Source organism: Oncorhynchus gorbuscha, linkage group LG05, assembly GCF_021184085.1.
Source record: "Oncorhynchus gorbuscha isolate QuinsamMale2020 ecotype Even-year linkage group LG05, OgorEven_v1.0, whole genome shotgun sequence".
In the NCBI taxonomy this organism is placed as follows: Eukaryota; Metazoa; Chordata; class Actinopteri; order Salmoniformes; family Salmonidae; genus Oncorhynchus; species Oncorhynchus gorbuscha.
The window spans coordinates 28,647,778-28,664,760 of record NC_060177.1 but is presented as its reverse complement, the minus strand read 5'-3'; positions in this window follow the sequence as shown (position 1 = coordinate 28,664,760).

Here is a 16,983-nt window from a genome sequence, read left to right as displayed (position 1 = left end):
GGTTTTTATGGCCCAGCAGTGTACTGAAGATATCTGGGGCACTCACTTTAGTGTTTGTTTTATAATTGAAATTCACAATGCAAAATCTCTAAATTGGTATTGTGTCTCAAAAGACATTCATTGTATGACTGAAATTTGGCCAATGAATGTGTGTGAGAGACAGTGTGTGTCTGTGTGTATGTATGCATTAACCTCAACCTCTGCCCTCTCTCTCTCTCTCTCTCTCTCTCTCTCGGGAGAGTAATAACCCGTTAACACACACATGTTAAATATTTCATCCTTGTGCCTTTTGCCCAGGCTGTGTGTGTCCCCAAATCATGGTAGATCTCAGAGTGACATGACTCTTTGCCAATAAAAGAGAGAGAGAAAGATAGAGACAACAAAAGAGAGGAAGAGAAGACAGAGAGACACAGGGATAGAGAGAGTAGATTGCACAGGGAGCAGCACAGCTCTGATTGGGTTGTTAATAACGAAACACACCAATCTGCTTGCCCTCTTCACTCTCAGAACAACACAACACAGAGAGGAGGAAAACAGACAAGGTGATTATTCGTGTTCTGCCAGCTCCATGTGGTTTACTTTCCCAGCTCACAGAGAAACAGCAGGAAGTTCATTCTAATTTTCTCTCTCCAATTTGAGCAGCGAAATGGATACATCCATCCACTGACTGACAGGCAAGTGAATGTGTCAGTGAAAAACGAGCTCTCTACATTCACATCTAAAACATGAATATTACTCCAATAGGAATCTGATTATGCACCTCTCTCATGTTTTCTGACACCTCAGACAAGACATTACCAAGCTTCCAAATACAGTTGACTTGAAACAAACACATAACCGCTTTCTTGAAGTTCATCATCATGCTCCTCGATAGATTGATTGGTGCAGGGTCCTACCTCTATAACTTAATGCTATAGGAATGCAGCGTTTTCTAAGCATGTTCTTCTCCTGTGGTTTACATTTAAATCTATCTCTGAGAGAGCGGGTGTGTCTGGGGGTTTGGCAGTCCAGAACTGTCTCCAGACGGAGCAGGCTGATTGGTTACCCTGGCTACAGCCAGCCCGGTGGAAGGCTTTGAGGAGGTAGACTAGCGCGGCCTTGGTGTACAGCCCCGTGGGCCTCACAGCCTGAGTACCCTGGCCAAGTATAGAGACCACAATACAGTGTGTGTGTCCAATGCCTGAACAAGGGATCAAACAACTGCAGGAACACTGGGGCTCAGTGAGACTATTCCAAATTAAATCCTTGCATACTGAGAAGTATCAGTGCCTCTGGAAATACGTAACCTTGGTTCAGATTAGACACAGTAACTGCTCCCAATGCTGTGTTCTGTCTACATCATGTCCATTTTACCAAGGTAGTTCCAAAAGCCTTCTAAATCCTTCATCGCTAACCACATATTCAAGCTGATCACCTGCTGTTCATGAAGGAAAATCAATCAAATATGTACATGTGACGTACAGTGATGGATCCAAAACCCCAAACCTGTGTTTTCACTGTCATTTGGATGTAACTACAGTAGATTGTCCTTTGGCTAATCCTGCAGTACCTGTATGCATGACTTCTCTGAGTGCTTCAATACAGCTGAAATGATTCTTCACTATACTCCTGAGGTACCGCAAAGAAGGTTTCTATCAAATGCATAACAAGCCGCAAAACCAAATCCCCTGGCTTTTCCAATTGTGCTAGCTTTTAAAAGTCCACTCATCCTACAATAAATAACGTCACATATAATTCAACCATAAAACTGTCCTTACAATTCACTCCCCGAAACCCAAATATTTTAAAAGTGTATTAATTACACTTTTTTAACCCACAATCCACTCTGTTCTGACACCTTCTGTTGTTTGCTCCAAACTGTACAAACAAGGGGCTTATTTTGTTTTTGGGATCACTTCAATGTGATCTATGCTGTCTTTGATAATGCATAGTCTTGCAGTTTAAAAACGCCTCACTCCACAAGGTAAAAGAAGCTATTTTCACCTATACATCTTTTATATAGCCAAGCCGGTCAAAATGTTGCCTTTGTAAGGCTCAGCGTGCCATAAACAAGATGTTTGTTTATTTTGGCACTGGAGGAGAAAAAGGCTCACCTCTCTTCATGGCCCGGGGCCAAAAGAAGAGCCATCTCTGATCAACATTGGGACATCAAGGTGGGAGATGGCAGCTGCCCAGTTTACTTCAATAAACAGTAGACACACACATAGAAGTTTACCCTTGTTCCAACAACAAGAGATGCTTGTGTAGTTCTCACTGTCCTTTGCGATTGTGTAGCCTGACTCTGTGTGTTGTATGTTGTGTTGGTTCTCTGTGTCTGCAACCGTCTGCAAGTCTGGCCCCTTGTGTGTGTATTTGTGAGTGTGTGTGTGTGTGGGTGGGGTGGGGTGGGGTGGGGTGGGGTGGGGGGTGTTGCACTGTGCCTGGCGACTTAATTCCAGGGCAGTGGCAATAAGAAGGGCGCAGGGCTGTCCTGAACTGTCACTTCTGATCAGGCCTGTGCCATTGAGATGGACAAGACGAGGGCAGTGTGTGAGCAGTGAGGAGACAGTCTAGCAGCCCTGGCATTGATGGACAGACATTCCTCGTCTGCCCCCTATTAGAGCCCTGTTGACATCATGGGGAGCCAATCCTAGCAGTGCTGAGTAGCCTAGCCCACCAGTGCTGTGTCTGTCGTCACAGACACACAGGAACACAGCCACTGGTGCTGCCTGCCATCAATTGATACTGCTGTGGCCTTGATGCATTTACAAGTCATCATAGGCAGCCTTCAGCTACCATGTATAATGGAAAGCTGTACTCTCATTCTATCCTCCTACTCGCTCTCTATATTTTTCATCTTTCACACACTCACGCATGCATGCATACACACACCTACAGACCATTACAGTTACAAACAGCCATACTTCACCTGAAATGGATGCCCAGGAATTTAAAAAAATAAAAGTACCATAAACTGAACATGAACCTCCAACCTTGATAAATGCAAAGCACATACAGTATAGAGCCAGTTATATAAAACATGGGCCCTCCCCGGGATTATTAGACATAAGGAAAACAGATTTTACACTGGGTGTCAGCAAGATTCCTTCTAGACAAATCTCTCACTGCAGAAAAACCATCAGCATCATCACTAGCTGTAATACACAAAGGACACAGTGCGGGCGAGGAGAGGAGAAGGGTGGAGAGGAAATGTAGAGCAGATGTTGAGGACAGGCGATATAGAGGAGAGAATATGTAGAGAAGAGGAGAGGAGATGTATAGTAGAGGACAGGAGATGGAGAGGAGAGGAGATGTAGAGGAGATGTAAAGGAGAGGATGTGTAGTGAAGAGGATAGGATATGTAGGGAAGAGGAGAGGATATGGAGAGGAGATAACATGAAGAGGAGAGAAGATGGAGAGGAGATAATATGATATGTAGAGGAGAGGAGATGTAGAGGGGAGGAGATAAAGAGGAGAGGAGATGTAGAGGAGATGAGATAAAGAGGAGAGGAAATGTAGAGGAGAGGAAATGTAGAGGAGAGGAGATGTAGAGGAGACGAGATGTAGAGGAGACTAGATGTAGAGTAGATAAGAAGAGATGAAGAGGAGGGGATATGTAGAGAAGAGGAGATGAAGAGATGTAGAGGAGAGAAGATGTAGAGGAGAGGAGATGTAGAGGAGAGGAGATGTAGAGGGAGATGTAGAGGAGATAACATGAAGAGGAGAGAAGATGGAGAGGAGATGATATGATATGTAGAGGAGAGGAGATGTAGAGGGGAGGAGATAAAGAGGAGAGGAGATAAAGAGGAGAGGAGATGTAGAGGAGATGAGATAAAGAGGAGAGGAAATGTAGAGGAGAGGAGATGTAGAGGAGACGAGATGTAGAGGAGACTAGATGTAGAGTAGATAAGAAGAGATGAAGAGGAGGGGATAGAGGAGAGGAGATGAAGAGATGTAGAGAGAGAGATGAGATGAAGAGATGTAGAGGATAGGAGATGTAGAGGAGAGGAAATGTAGAGGAGAGGAGATTAAGAGGAGAGGTGATAAAGAGGAGAGGAGAGGAGATTTAGAGAGAAATGTAGAGAGAGGAGAGGAGATTAGAGGAGAGGAGAGGAGAAGAGGAGAGGAGATGTAGAGGAGACAAGATGTAAAGAGGAGATGCAGAGGAGGAGATTTAAAGAGGAGAGGAGATGTCCACCCGGCACAGCCAGAAGAGGAGGAGAGGAGGTTTTGGCCTTTCTAGGGAGAGATGTGCATTGCTTGCTGTTTGGGGTTTTAGGCTGGGTTTCTGTACAGCACTTTGGAGATGTAGAAGGAGACAAGATGTAGAGTAGGAGAGGAGAGGAGAAAGAGATGCAGAGGAGAGGATATGTAGAGGAGAGGAGAGGAGATGTAGAGGAGAGGAGATGTAGAGGAGACAAGATGTAGAGTAGAGGAGAAGAGATGCAGAGGAGAGGATATGTAGAGGAGAGGAGAGGAGATGTAGAGGAGAGGAGATGTAGAGGAGAGGAGAGGAGATGTAGAGGAGAGGAGAGGAGATGTAGAGGAGAGGAGATGTAGAGGAGAGGAGATGTAGAGGAGACAAGATGTAGAGTAGAGGAGAAGAGATGCAGAGGAGAGGAGATGTAGAGGAGAAGAGCTAAAGAGGAGAGGAGATGAGGAGAGGATCTCCAGGTAAGGATATGGAGAGGAGAAGAGGACTGGCCACCCCACATAGCCTGGTTCCTAGAGGAGAGGAGATAAAGAGGAGAGGAGGTAGAGGAGAGGATCTTCCTAGGTTTTGGCCTTTCTAGGAGTTGGGGAGGAGATTAGAGAAGAGGAGATAGCCACCGTGCTTCTACACCTGCATTGCTTGCTGTTTGGGGTTTTAGGCTGGGTTTCTGTACAGCACTTTGAGATATCAGCTGATGTACGAAGGGCTATGTAAATAAATACATTTGAATTTGAATTTGAATGTAGAGGAGAGGAGATGTAAGGATAGGAGAGGAGATGTAGAGAAGAGGAGATAAAGAGGAGAGGAGATGTAGAGGAGAGGATCTGTAGAGGTAAGGATATGGAGAGGAGATGTAGAGAAGAGGAGATAAAGAGGAGAGGAGATGAGGAGAGGATCTGTAGAGGTAAGGATATGGAGAGGAGATGTAGAGGAGACAAGATGTAGAGGAGAGGAGAAGAGATGTAGAGGAGAGGATATGTAGAGGAGAGGAGATGAGATAAAGAGGAAAGGACTTGTAGAGGAGAGGAGATGTAGAGGAGACAAGATGTAGAGTAGATGAGAAGAGATGTAGAGGAGAGGATATGTAGAGGAGAAGAGATGAGATAAAGAGGAGAGGAGATGTAGAGGAGAATAGCTAAAGAAGAGAGGAGATGTAGAGGAGAGGAGATAAAGAGGAGAGGAGATGTAGAGTAGAGGAGATAGAGAGGACAGGAGATGTAGAGGAGAGGATCTGTAGAGGTAAGGAGATGGAGAGGAGATGTAGAGGAGACAAGATGTAGAGGAGAGGAGAAGAGATGTAGAGGAGAGGATATGTAGAGGAGAGGAGATGAGATAGAGAGGAGATGTAGAGGAGAATAGCTAAAGAGGAGAGGAGATGTAGAGGAGAGGATATGTAAAGGAGAGGAGATAAAGAGGAGAGGAGATAAAGAGGACATGAGATGTAAAGGAGAGGAGATGTAGAGGAGAGGAGGTACAGAGGACAGGAGATGTAGAGGAGAGGAGATGTTGAGGAGAGGAGATAAAGAGGAGAGGAGATGTAGAGGAGAGGAGATGTATAAGAGAGGATATGTAGAGGTAATGAGATGGAGAGGAGATGTAGATGAGACAAGATGTAGAGTAGAGGAGAAGAGATACAGAGGAGAGGATATGTAGAGGAGAGGAGATGAGATAAAGAGGAAAGGAGATGTAGAGGAGAAGTGCTAAAGAGTAGAGGAGATGTAGAGTAGAGGAGATAAAGAGGAGAGGAGATGGAGAGTAGAGGAGATGTAAAGGGGAGAAGATGTATAGGAGAGGAGTTGTAGAGGAGAGGAGATAAAGAGGAGAGGAGAGGAGAGGAGATGTAGAGGAGAGGAGTTGTGGAGGAGAGGAGATAAAGAGGAGACAACAGGAGATGTAGAGGAGAGGAGATGTAGAGGATAGGATATGTAGAGGTAAGGAGATGGAGAGGAGATGTAGAGGAGATGATATGTAGAGGAGAGGAGATGAGATAAAGAGGAGAGGAGATGTAGAGGAGAAGAGCTAAGGAGGAGAGGAGATGGAGATGTAGAGGAGAGGAGATAAAGAGGAGAGGAGATGTAGAGGAGAGGAGATACAGAGGATAGGAAATGTAGAGGAGAGGAGATGTAGAGGAGATGTAGAGGAGACAAGATGTGGAGGAGAGGAGAAGAGATGTAGAGGAGAGGATATGTGGAGGAGAGGAGATGTAGAGGAGAGGAGATAAAGAGGAGAGGAGATGTAGAGGAGAGGAGATACAGAGGACAGGAAATGTAGAGGAGAGGAGATGTAGAGGAAATGTAGAGGAGACAAGATGTAGAGGAGAGGAGAAGAGATGTAGAGGAGAGGAGATGTAGAAGGAGAGGAGATGTCGAAGGAGAGAAGATGTAGAGGAGTGGAGATGTAGAGGAGAGGAGATGTAGAGGAGATGTAGAGGAGAGGATATTTAGAGGAGGAGATGTAGAGGAGAGGAGATGTAGAGGAGATGATATGTAGAGGAGAGGAAATGTAGAGGAGAGGATATTTAGAGGAGGAGATGTAGAGGAGAGGAGATGTATAGGGATTCCACTGTTAGTTTAGGAAACTGTCAACAATCAAATATGTACCAAATGTAGAGGTTTTCCTTCCAACTGCATGTTCTAGTTGTGGACAGACCAGGTTGCAATGTTGCACTTAAATCAATTCCAAATGGTGAGCATCTCTGTGCTATGTGGGAGAATACAATTGGTTACCAGTCACAATGAGAGGGATTCACAAAATTAAAAAAGGGTCATAAAATAGACATTCCCATGATCTCCTTCTCACTTGTGTAATCCAGAAAGAAGGGAGCCAGGGAAGTGAAAGGTTCACCGATAACCCTCAGGCTGCTTAACTTACATAACAATGAAAGGAAATGAATAAATGAATATATCCATAGAAACAATGATGATGCCTTCTGAAGGAGAAGGTAAAACATTTACTCTGCTTGGCTAGTGTGTGTTTGTGTATGTGTGTGTGTTGTTATTTTAGCTTCTGTGAAGAAAGAAAATAAGACGTACAATAGTCTATAAGGAGCAGGAACAGTGGCCATCTTTAAAGAGGATACCTAACCATCACAGGTGAAACAGACTGTCCCCAGAATCTCCAGCAATCACCAGGCATACTAGTAACACATGGCCCCAATCTTCTCCACAATATCATAGTAATTCGGGAGGCATTTTGATATTTTACAGTTTGAATCCCAAAGCCCCTGTGAAGCAGAACACTAAGGTTGATAATCTGTTTTAAAAAACAAACAGATTCTGAATATATTGTTTGTGTGTGTTCGTGTGTGTGTGTGCATGTGGTTAGTGCTTGTTTGTTTTTGTTTACGGAGCCCAGTGACACCCTGTCAGTGCACGGGTCAGGATGACAAATCTCTCCTCTCCATCTACAGCCATGCATCTCTCTGCTGTTCAGTCAGGGCCATGTTTTCAGTGCTGTTCTGACACCTGAGCAGCCAGAGCCTGTTAAACTGCTCTGGCCCCAAATGGAGTTCTCATTTTCAAGGGGAACGGCTCCATGGCATAATGTACTTTGTCTTGGGAATGACTTTTTCTGGGACGTGCTTGGCTCTCTCCAGGATGGACATGGCTGGCTGACTCCAGGGGAGACAGACGGAGGCCAATGGCGAGGCTGACACATGTTGAGAGGCTGTGATGAGTCAATGACTGAGGCAGGCTCTGCGCAGCTCTGTCTGGAACGTTTTACGTCCCCAACCTATTGTTTTTTTGTTTGTTTATTTGTGTTGTTTGTAACTTATTTTTTAAACTTATTTTGTACATAATGTTGCCGCTACCATCTCTTATGACTGAAAATAACTTCTAGACATCAGGACTGCGATTATTCACCACGGACAACAGAATCCTCTTTTTCCTTTCACGACTGACAAGCCCGACGCGAATGACATACTGCTTCCTCGGGAACAGGTCCCGATCCCCACGATTTGCATAAAGACGAGGCAGAGAAAGAGGGGCCGAATTGCTGGCTGCCTTCTGAGAATTCGTAGGCGATCGAATAAACCCCCACTTCCCTCCATTCTGTTAGCAAATGTGCAATCTTTGGAGAATAAAATCGACCAGCTGTGTGGAAGATTATACTACCAACGGGACATTAAAAACTGTAACATCTTATGCTTCACGGAGTCGTGGCTGAACGACAACACTATCAAAATACAGCTGGCTGGTTACACGCTATACCGGCAGGATAGAACAGCAGCGTCTGGTAAGACAAGGTGTGGCGGACTATGTATTTTTGTAAATAACACGATATCTAAGGAAGTCTCGAGCTATTGCTCGCCTAAGGTAGAGTCTCTCATGATAAGCTGTAGACCACACTATCTACCTAGAGAGTTTTCATCTGTATTTTTCGTACCTGTTTAAATACCACCACAATTAGAGGCTGGCACGAAGACAGCATTGAATGAGCTGTATTCCACCATAAGCAAACAAGAAAACGCTCACGCAGAGGCAGCGATTCTAGTATCCGGGGTCTTTAATGCAGGGATTTCTATCAGCAGGTTAAATGTGCAACCAGAAAAAAAAGAACTCTGGACCACCTTTACTCCACACACAGAGATGCATACAAAGCTCTCCCTCGCCCTACATTTGGCAAATCAGTCCATAATTCTATCCTCCTGATTCCTGCTTTCAAGCAAAAATTAAAGTAGGAAGCACCAGTGACTAAAACAATTTTAGAAAGTGGTTGGATGAAGCAGATCCGAAAAGCTACAGGACTGTTTCGCTAGCATTGACTGGAATATGTTCCGGGATTCCTCCGATGGCATTGAGGAAGTAGTACACCACATCAGTCATTGGCTTCATCAATAAGTGCATCGATGACATCGTCCCCACAGTGACCGTACGTACATACCCCAACCAGAAGCCATGTCGCTTTCATGCCGCTTTCATGTCGCTTTCAAGTAGCGGGACTCTAACTTGAAAGCTTAAAAGAAATCTCGCTATGCTCTCCGACGAACCACCAAACAGGCAAAGCTTCAATACAGGACTAAGGTAAAATCATACAACACCAGCCGATGTGAGTAACACCTTTAAACAGATCAACATTCGCAAGGCTCCAGGGCCAGACGGATTACCAGGACGTGTACTGCAAGCATGCGCTAACCAACTGGCAAGTGTCTTCACTGACATTTTCAACCTCTCCCTGCCCGAGTCTATAATACCAACATCTTTCAAGCAGACCACCATAGTGCCTGTGCCCAAGAACACTAAGGTAACCTGCCTAAATGACTACCGATCAGTAGCACTCATGTCTGGAGCCATGAAATGCTTTGAAAGGCTGGTCATCAACACCATTATCCCAGGAACCCACTCCAATTTGCATATTGCACCAACAGATCCACAGATGATGTGATCTCTATTGCACTCCACACTACCCTTTCCCAGCTGGACAAAAGGAACACCTATGTGAGATTGCAAATCATTGAATACAGCTCAGCATTCAACACCATTGTGCCCTCAAAGCTCATCAATAAGCTAAGGACCCTGGGACTAAACACCTCCCTCTGCAACTGGATCCTGGACTTCCTGACATGCCACCCCAAAGGTAAAGGGTAGGTAACAAGACATCCACCACGCTGATCCTCAACACAGGGGACCCTCAGGGGTGCGTGCTCAGTCCCCTCTTGTACTCCCTGTTCACTCATGACTGCACGGCCAGGCACGACTCCAACACCATCAGTAGGCCTGATCACCGACAATGACAAGACAGCCTATAGGGAGGAGGTCAGAGACCTGGCCATGTGGTGCCAGGACAACAACAATTCTTATTGACGGGGCTGCAGTGGAGCAGGTTGAGAGCTTCAAGTGCCTTGGTGTCCACATCACCAACAAACAAACATGGTCCAAGCACACCAAGACAGTCATGAAGAGGGCATAGGAAGGGCCCTGGCTTCCCTTATCCAGACAGTCAAAACCTATTCCCCCTCAGGAGACTGAAAAGATTTGGCGTGGGTCCTCAGATCCTCAAAAGGTTCTACAGCTCGAGAGCATCCTGACGGGTTGCGTCACTGCCTGGTATGGCAACTGCTCGGCCTCTGACTGCAAGGCACTAAAGAGAGTAATGTGAACGGCCCAGTACATCACTGGGGCCAATCTTCCTGCCATCCAGGACCTCTATACCAAGCGGTGTCAGAGGAAGGCCCTAAATATTGTCAAATAATCTAGCCACCCTAGTCATGGCAAGCGGTACCGGAGTGCCAAGTCTAGGTCCAAGAGGCTTCTAAACAGCTTCTACCCCCAAGCCATAAGACTCCTGAACATCTAATCAAATGGCTACCCAGACTATTTGCATTGCCATCTATGCATAGTCACTTCAATAACTCTTCCTACATGTACATACTACTTCTAACTAACCGTTGCCCCCGCACATTGATTCTGTACCGGCACCCCCCTGTATATAGTCTCGCTATTGTTGTTTTAATGCTGCTCTTTAATTACTTGTTACTTTTATCTCTTATTCTTGCATTTTTTGGTATTTTCTTGTATTTTTTGAAAATGCATTGTTGGTTGGGGGCTTGTAAGTAAGCATTTCACTATAAGGTTGACTGTTGTATGTGACTAATAACATTTGATTCCCTTTTTTTATTTGATTTGATGGGTGGATGGGACAGGACAGGGTGGTGTGGCTCTCCTGCATAGGTCCTGCTCTACCCCGAAACCACCAAGCAGAGGTTACCCATACACCTTGCACTCCCTAGATTAGAGAGCTGTAATCATGAGAGCCTTAATCATGAGAGCTGTAATCATGAGAGCTGTAATCATGAGAGCTGTAATCACGAGAGCCTTAATCATGAGAGCCTTAATCATGAGAGCTGTAATCATGAGAGCTGTAATCATGAGAGCTGTAATCATGAGAGCTGTAATCACGAGAGCCTTAATCATGAGAGCTGTAATCATGAGAGCTGTAATCATGAGAGCTGTAATCATGAGAGCTGTAATCATGAGAGCTGTAATCATGAGAGCTGTAATCATGAGAGCTGTAATCATGAGAGCCTTAATCATGAGAGCTGTAATCATGAGAGCTGTAATCATGAGAGCCTTAATCATGAGAGCTGTAATCATGAGAGCTGTAATCAGAGACCTGGCCATGTGAGAGCTGTAATCATGAGAGCTGTAATCATGAGAGCTGTAATCATGAGAGCCTTAATCGTGGGAGAGCTGTAATCATGAGAGCTGTAATCATGAGAGCCTTAATCTGACTGCAAGGCACTGTAAATGAGAGCTTAATCATGAGAGCTGTAATCATGAGAGCTGTAATAATCTAGCCACCCTAGTCATGGCAAGCGGAGCCTTAATCATGAGAGCTGTAATCATGAGAGCTGTAATCTAATCAAAGCTGTAATCATGAGAGCTGTAATCATGAGAGCTGTAATCACGAGAGCACCCCCTTAATCATGAGAGCTCCTGTTACTTTTATCTCTTAATCATGAGAGCTGTAATCATGAGAGCTGTAATCATGAGAGCTGTAATCATGAGAGCTGTAATCATGAGAGCTGTAATCATGAGAGCTGTAATCAGCTGTAATCATGAGCCTTAATCATGAGAGCTGTAATCATGAGAGCTGTAATCATGAGAGCCTTAATCATGAGAGCTGTAATCATGAGAGCTGTAATCATGAGAGCCTTAATCATGAGAGCTGTAATCATGAGAGCTGTAATCATGAGAGCCTTAATCATGAGAGCTGTAATCATGAGAGCTGTAATCATGAGAGCCTTAATCATGAGAGCTGTAATCATGAGAGCTGTAATCATGAGAGCTTAATCATGAGAGCTTAATCATGAGAGCTGTAAATCTTAACGAGAGCCTTAATCATGAGAGCTGTAATCATGAGAGCCTTAATCATGAGAGCTGTAATCATGAGAGCTGCTTAATCATGAGAGCATGAGAGCCTTAATCATGAGAGCTGTAATCATGAGAGCTGTTATCATGAGAGCTGTAATCTTAATCATGAGAGCTGAGAGTAATCATGAGAGCTGTAATCATGAGAGCTGTAATCGTGAGAGCTGTAATCATGAGAGCTGTAATCATGAGAGCTGTAATCATGAGAGCTGTTAATCATGAGAGCCTTAATCATGAGAGCTGTAATCATGAGAGCTGTAATCATGAGAGCCTTAATCATGAGAGCTGTAATCATGAGAGCCTTAATCATGAGAGCTGTAATCATGAGAGCCTTAATCATGAGAGCTGTAATCATGAGAGCCTTAATCATGAGAGCTGTAATCATGAGCTGTAATCATGAGAGCCTTAATCATGAGAGCTGTAATCATGAGAGCCTTAATCACGAGAGCTGTTATCATGAGGGCTGTTATCATGAGAGCTGTAATCATGAGAGCTGTTATCATGAGAGCTGTAATCATGAGAGCTGTAATCATGAGAGCTGTTATCATGAGAGCTGTTATCATGAGAGCTGTAATCATGAGAGCTGTAATCATGAGAGCTGTTATCATGAGAGCTGTAATCATGAGAGCTGTAATCATGAGAGCTGTTATCATGAGAGCTGTAATCATGAGAGCTGTAATCCCCTCAGCACATTACGACTTTAAAAGAGCCAAAGGGATAATGGCAGGACCTCGGCAAAACGCAGACTCAACCCTAGAGGGGAGGACACCTCACTCCCCAGTGTCTCTCTTCTAAACCCTGGCCTGAGCACTGGGGAGGGAGGTTTGGTGGGTAGATCAGCTTTAATTTTGCAGATAGATTGTGGCTTCTATCAATGTAATTATCTGCATCATTTCCAATCCCCCATATACCTTTTTGGGGTAAATATATACAGTATATATTTTTTAAATATATATTTCCTTTCCTTCTTCATTATTTTCCCCTAAACCTACCGCCCCTCCCCTAATTGGAGTAAACTAATGAACAAAAACACTTAGGCTCCTACTTCCAGCTATAATTCCAGCTATATTTATTTTATGGATGTAACGGCGTTCTTCGTTTGTAGAAAGAGAGTCGGACCGAAATGCAGCGTGGTGGTTAATCATGATCTTTAATGAAGGATCGGGATACATGAAATAACTATTACAAAATACAAAACAACAAACGGAACGTGAAATCTAATTACAGCCTATCTGGTCATACTACACAGAGACAGGAACAATCACCCACGAAAATACAACGTGAAACCCAGGCTACCTAAATACGGTTCCCCATCAGAGACAACAAGAATCACCTGACTCTGATTGAGAACCGCCTCAGGCAGCCAAGCCTATACTAGACACACCCCTAATCAACCACAATCCCAATAACCACAAAACCCCAATACGAAATACAACAAAACAAACCCATGTCACACCCTGGCCTGACCAAACAATCAACGAAAACACAAAACACTAAGACCAAGGCGTGACAATGGAGTATTTTTTACATTAGTTATCTTGTGTTTTAGTTATTTTTAGTCCCACCCTTCAGCTCCCATCAATCCTTTCCCGGCTTAATAATTTAGCCTTTGGATCAAGGCTCCAGCTCGTGTGTATATTCATCTTTTGACTGGGAACATTTCTCCACACCTCTGCTGTAATCCCTCCCTTCGCTGTCTCAACACACCTTCCACTTCAAACCCAGTGCCTATCTGAGTAAAGTAATGACTCCTCTTGAGGAATTAAAAAGGCATCATTAGCCAGCACCCGAAGGCCACATCTGATGTGCTGCTAGAAGAATGTTCTCGCTGACGCTGAGATGGGGGAGAAAATCCAGCCACATTAGTTTAAACTGTGGCAACATTATTTCTTGAATTGAACAGTTCAAACCCCTGATATTAGTGTGCATTCCTTTTGTTGTTGTAAGTGCCCTTTCTAACGTCGCACACTTCCTTCTCCTTCTACATTCTCCCTCATAAACATCCCCTGCCTCCTTTACCTCGTCCCTTTCTACTGTACCCATGTGGAAGAGGTAGATTAATGAAACAGTGTCCCATGAATAATGTTAAAACACTTAGAATGAGTTTATATGGTCACTGGCAGTGTTTTATAATGGTCTCCCACCATTATATTGTATTTCAGTCATTTATGGACGTTTATCTGTTGATTTGTGAATTGCTGTACATGCTCTCTATCTACTGTACTTGCTGATGTAGGCTACATGTTGTCAGTGGGCTTGCATGGCTATTCACGTCGCCTTTCTTTGTTCATTTGTACTTTGCAGAGGAGTTAGGCATGTTAGGGAAGCACAGTATTTGTTCATGGAGGTGTTTCCTGTAGCCTACTGCACAATGCCAAAAATACGATGCCACACAACATGTATATCTGGTGGTGTTATTCAAAGAATAGCTATTTTAATGGACTGACAGCCTCAGGTGAATTTCCTTTACCTCGTTACATTAGAGCAGTACTTTCAATTATTTCTATTAGAGGACCTGATCTGGAATGCCATCAAGTGATGATGGGAAACATGCCACTCATCTGTAAGTGAAGAAGACATAACGTTTTACCTTGACAGAAGACGAATGAAGTCTGCCATCAACAAATAGGCTAAAGAGTATGGCCTATGTATAAAGATGAATAGAATATGTGTCTAATGGTTTTTCATTGAAGCGCTAAGAAACATAGCGATATGTGTGGAGATAAAGTGCAGCTACAGGTGATCGAATTTACATCTTCCTATAACATTGAATCTCACCTAAATCTCACCTGGCTGTCACTATTCCCTGGGCTTAACAAATTCACACAAGTAACCAACAACAGCACAACTGTAGTTTAAAGCAGGACTTTCATTCATACATTTTATTCATCAGAGACACAAGGAAAGCAGAGTATAATGCCAGCGAGGAGAAGGGAATAGGTGTGTCTGAGAGAGAGAGAGAGTGAGGAGAGAGAGAGGAGCGCGATGTAACGTCAGGGCAGATGAACCACATTGGCACGCCTCCCTCTCTATGAATGCACAATGAGGCCGCTGGGCTTGTTAGCACTCGTCTGGGTAGCCAGGAGTAGGGGTGAGGGGCTATATTGGCTAACCCCTCTGCAATTCTGTTACACTAGTTTATAGCTCTTGGCAAACGCACGGTGCACCAAAGATACTGAGAGAAGGGTGAGGTTAAAGGGGGACTGCTACTAAGCATCTGACAAGGAGGCAGAGAGGAGGCACCCAGGGAAACGAGTAGAAAAGGAAAAACAGGGAGAGAAAGAAAACATGACCATTATATTGAGTGACCAAGAAGCTTGTGACACGGAACGACACCGATGTAATAAGCATAAGAGGGGAACGGCCAGCGATCGAAAAGAGTTTCTTAGAACCTGTTAAACTGCACACTCATATACTAATCACACACAAGTACAACAGGTGGAGAGGACAACCCTTATATTCGGCCTTCTTACTACAGTGATCTCAGGAGAGAGAGATGTGCAAAACACATGGTTGTGGTTGCATTTGTACCTGGCCTTGAAATAAACAAGGCTAGTCGGCCAGGAATGTAACCCATGGTGCAGTGATCCATCACACTGTGTCCTGTGTGTGTGACCTGCCCTGCTCGCTGCTTTCCCGCACGCACGCACGCACGCACACACACACACACACACACACACACACACACACACACACACACACACACACACACACACACACACACACACACACACACACACACACACACACACACACACACACACACAGCATCAACCAAAAGCTAATTGAGGAACAGCATAGGCTGATTGCAGGAAAGGCGTTTGGGTTTGTGTCTCTCTGTGGGTGTGTGGTGTGTGAGGTCTGGAGTAAAGAACAGGGCAGGCAGAGCACAGTAAACAGGTCATGACTGAGTGTGGCCAAGCGTAGTGCAGCAGCCAGATGCGCCATCCCATCCTATCCCCCGGCAGGCGCCTGACAGAGAGCTGTCCCTGAGGTACAGGAACAAACAGACCAAACTTGGCCGCAAATCAAACCTCAGAATAATTTAAACTCCCATACATAAAAACAAACAGACCCAACATGACAGAGACTCAACACAACACATTAATACCTGGGCCTGGGAAAAGGCCGTAGACACTGTGTGGCACCGCGTCTTCACAAACTGGTATGATGTTACAGGAAATGATTGGTGCCTCCACAATGGAGTATAGACCCTTTACTCATATGCCTCTAATGTAGACATAACCAACTGCTTATCCAAAATAGCACATTATTTTAACAATGTCTTCCAAGAGATTTGTGAATTAATGTAACCTGTTATACTAAATGATGAATCCTTGTACAAGCGTATCATAATTCTATCATTGTTGCCTATGATTATATCCGCTGTTTTGTATTGCTATTTAAACAACATTCTCAAATGTCCTTTTTTTGTGAACTTCTGATGCTTCTCTCAAGCCACCATTTTGCTAGACTGACAGAGAACAAAAAGCTACCCACGTCACAACTACACCACAGTGCCACACAGTGGAGAAGATCGGAACAACAAATCCCTCTGTAAATCAAATCAAATCAAATCAAATCAAATCAAATTTATTTATATAGCCCTTCGTACATCAGCTGATATCTCAAAGTGCTGTACAGAAACCCAGCCTAAATAAAATCAATTAATGACTGTTAGATTATGTTAGATTATGCCACAGAGGGATTTTTATGGGCATGTCCTTTTCCTGTTAAAGTCTGATCACTCTCCAAAGGGAATTATGATTAGTTCCATCTAAGTGGTGCTTGATACTTTAGAACACTCACAAATCATTCTGCTCTGCCGTCCAAGTAACTGCCCAGTGTTTCCAGATTTGTATGAAATATGACCTATAATTAATTTCCAAAATGAGTGAAATTGTTTTCCATCCAAAAAAA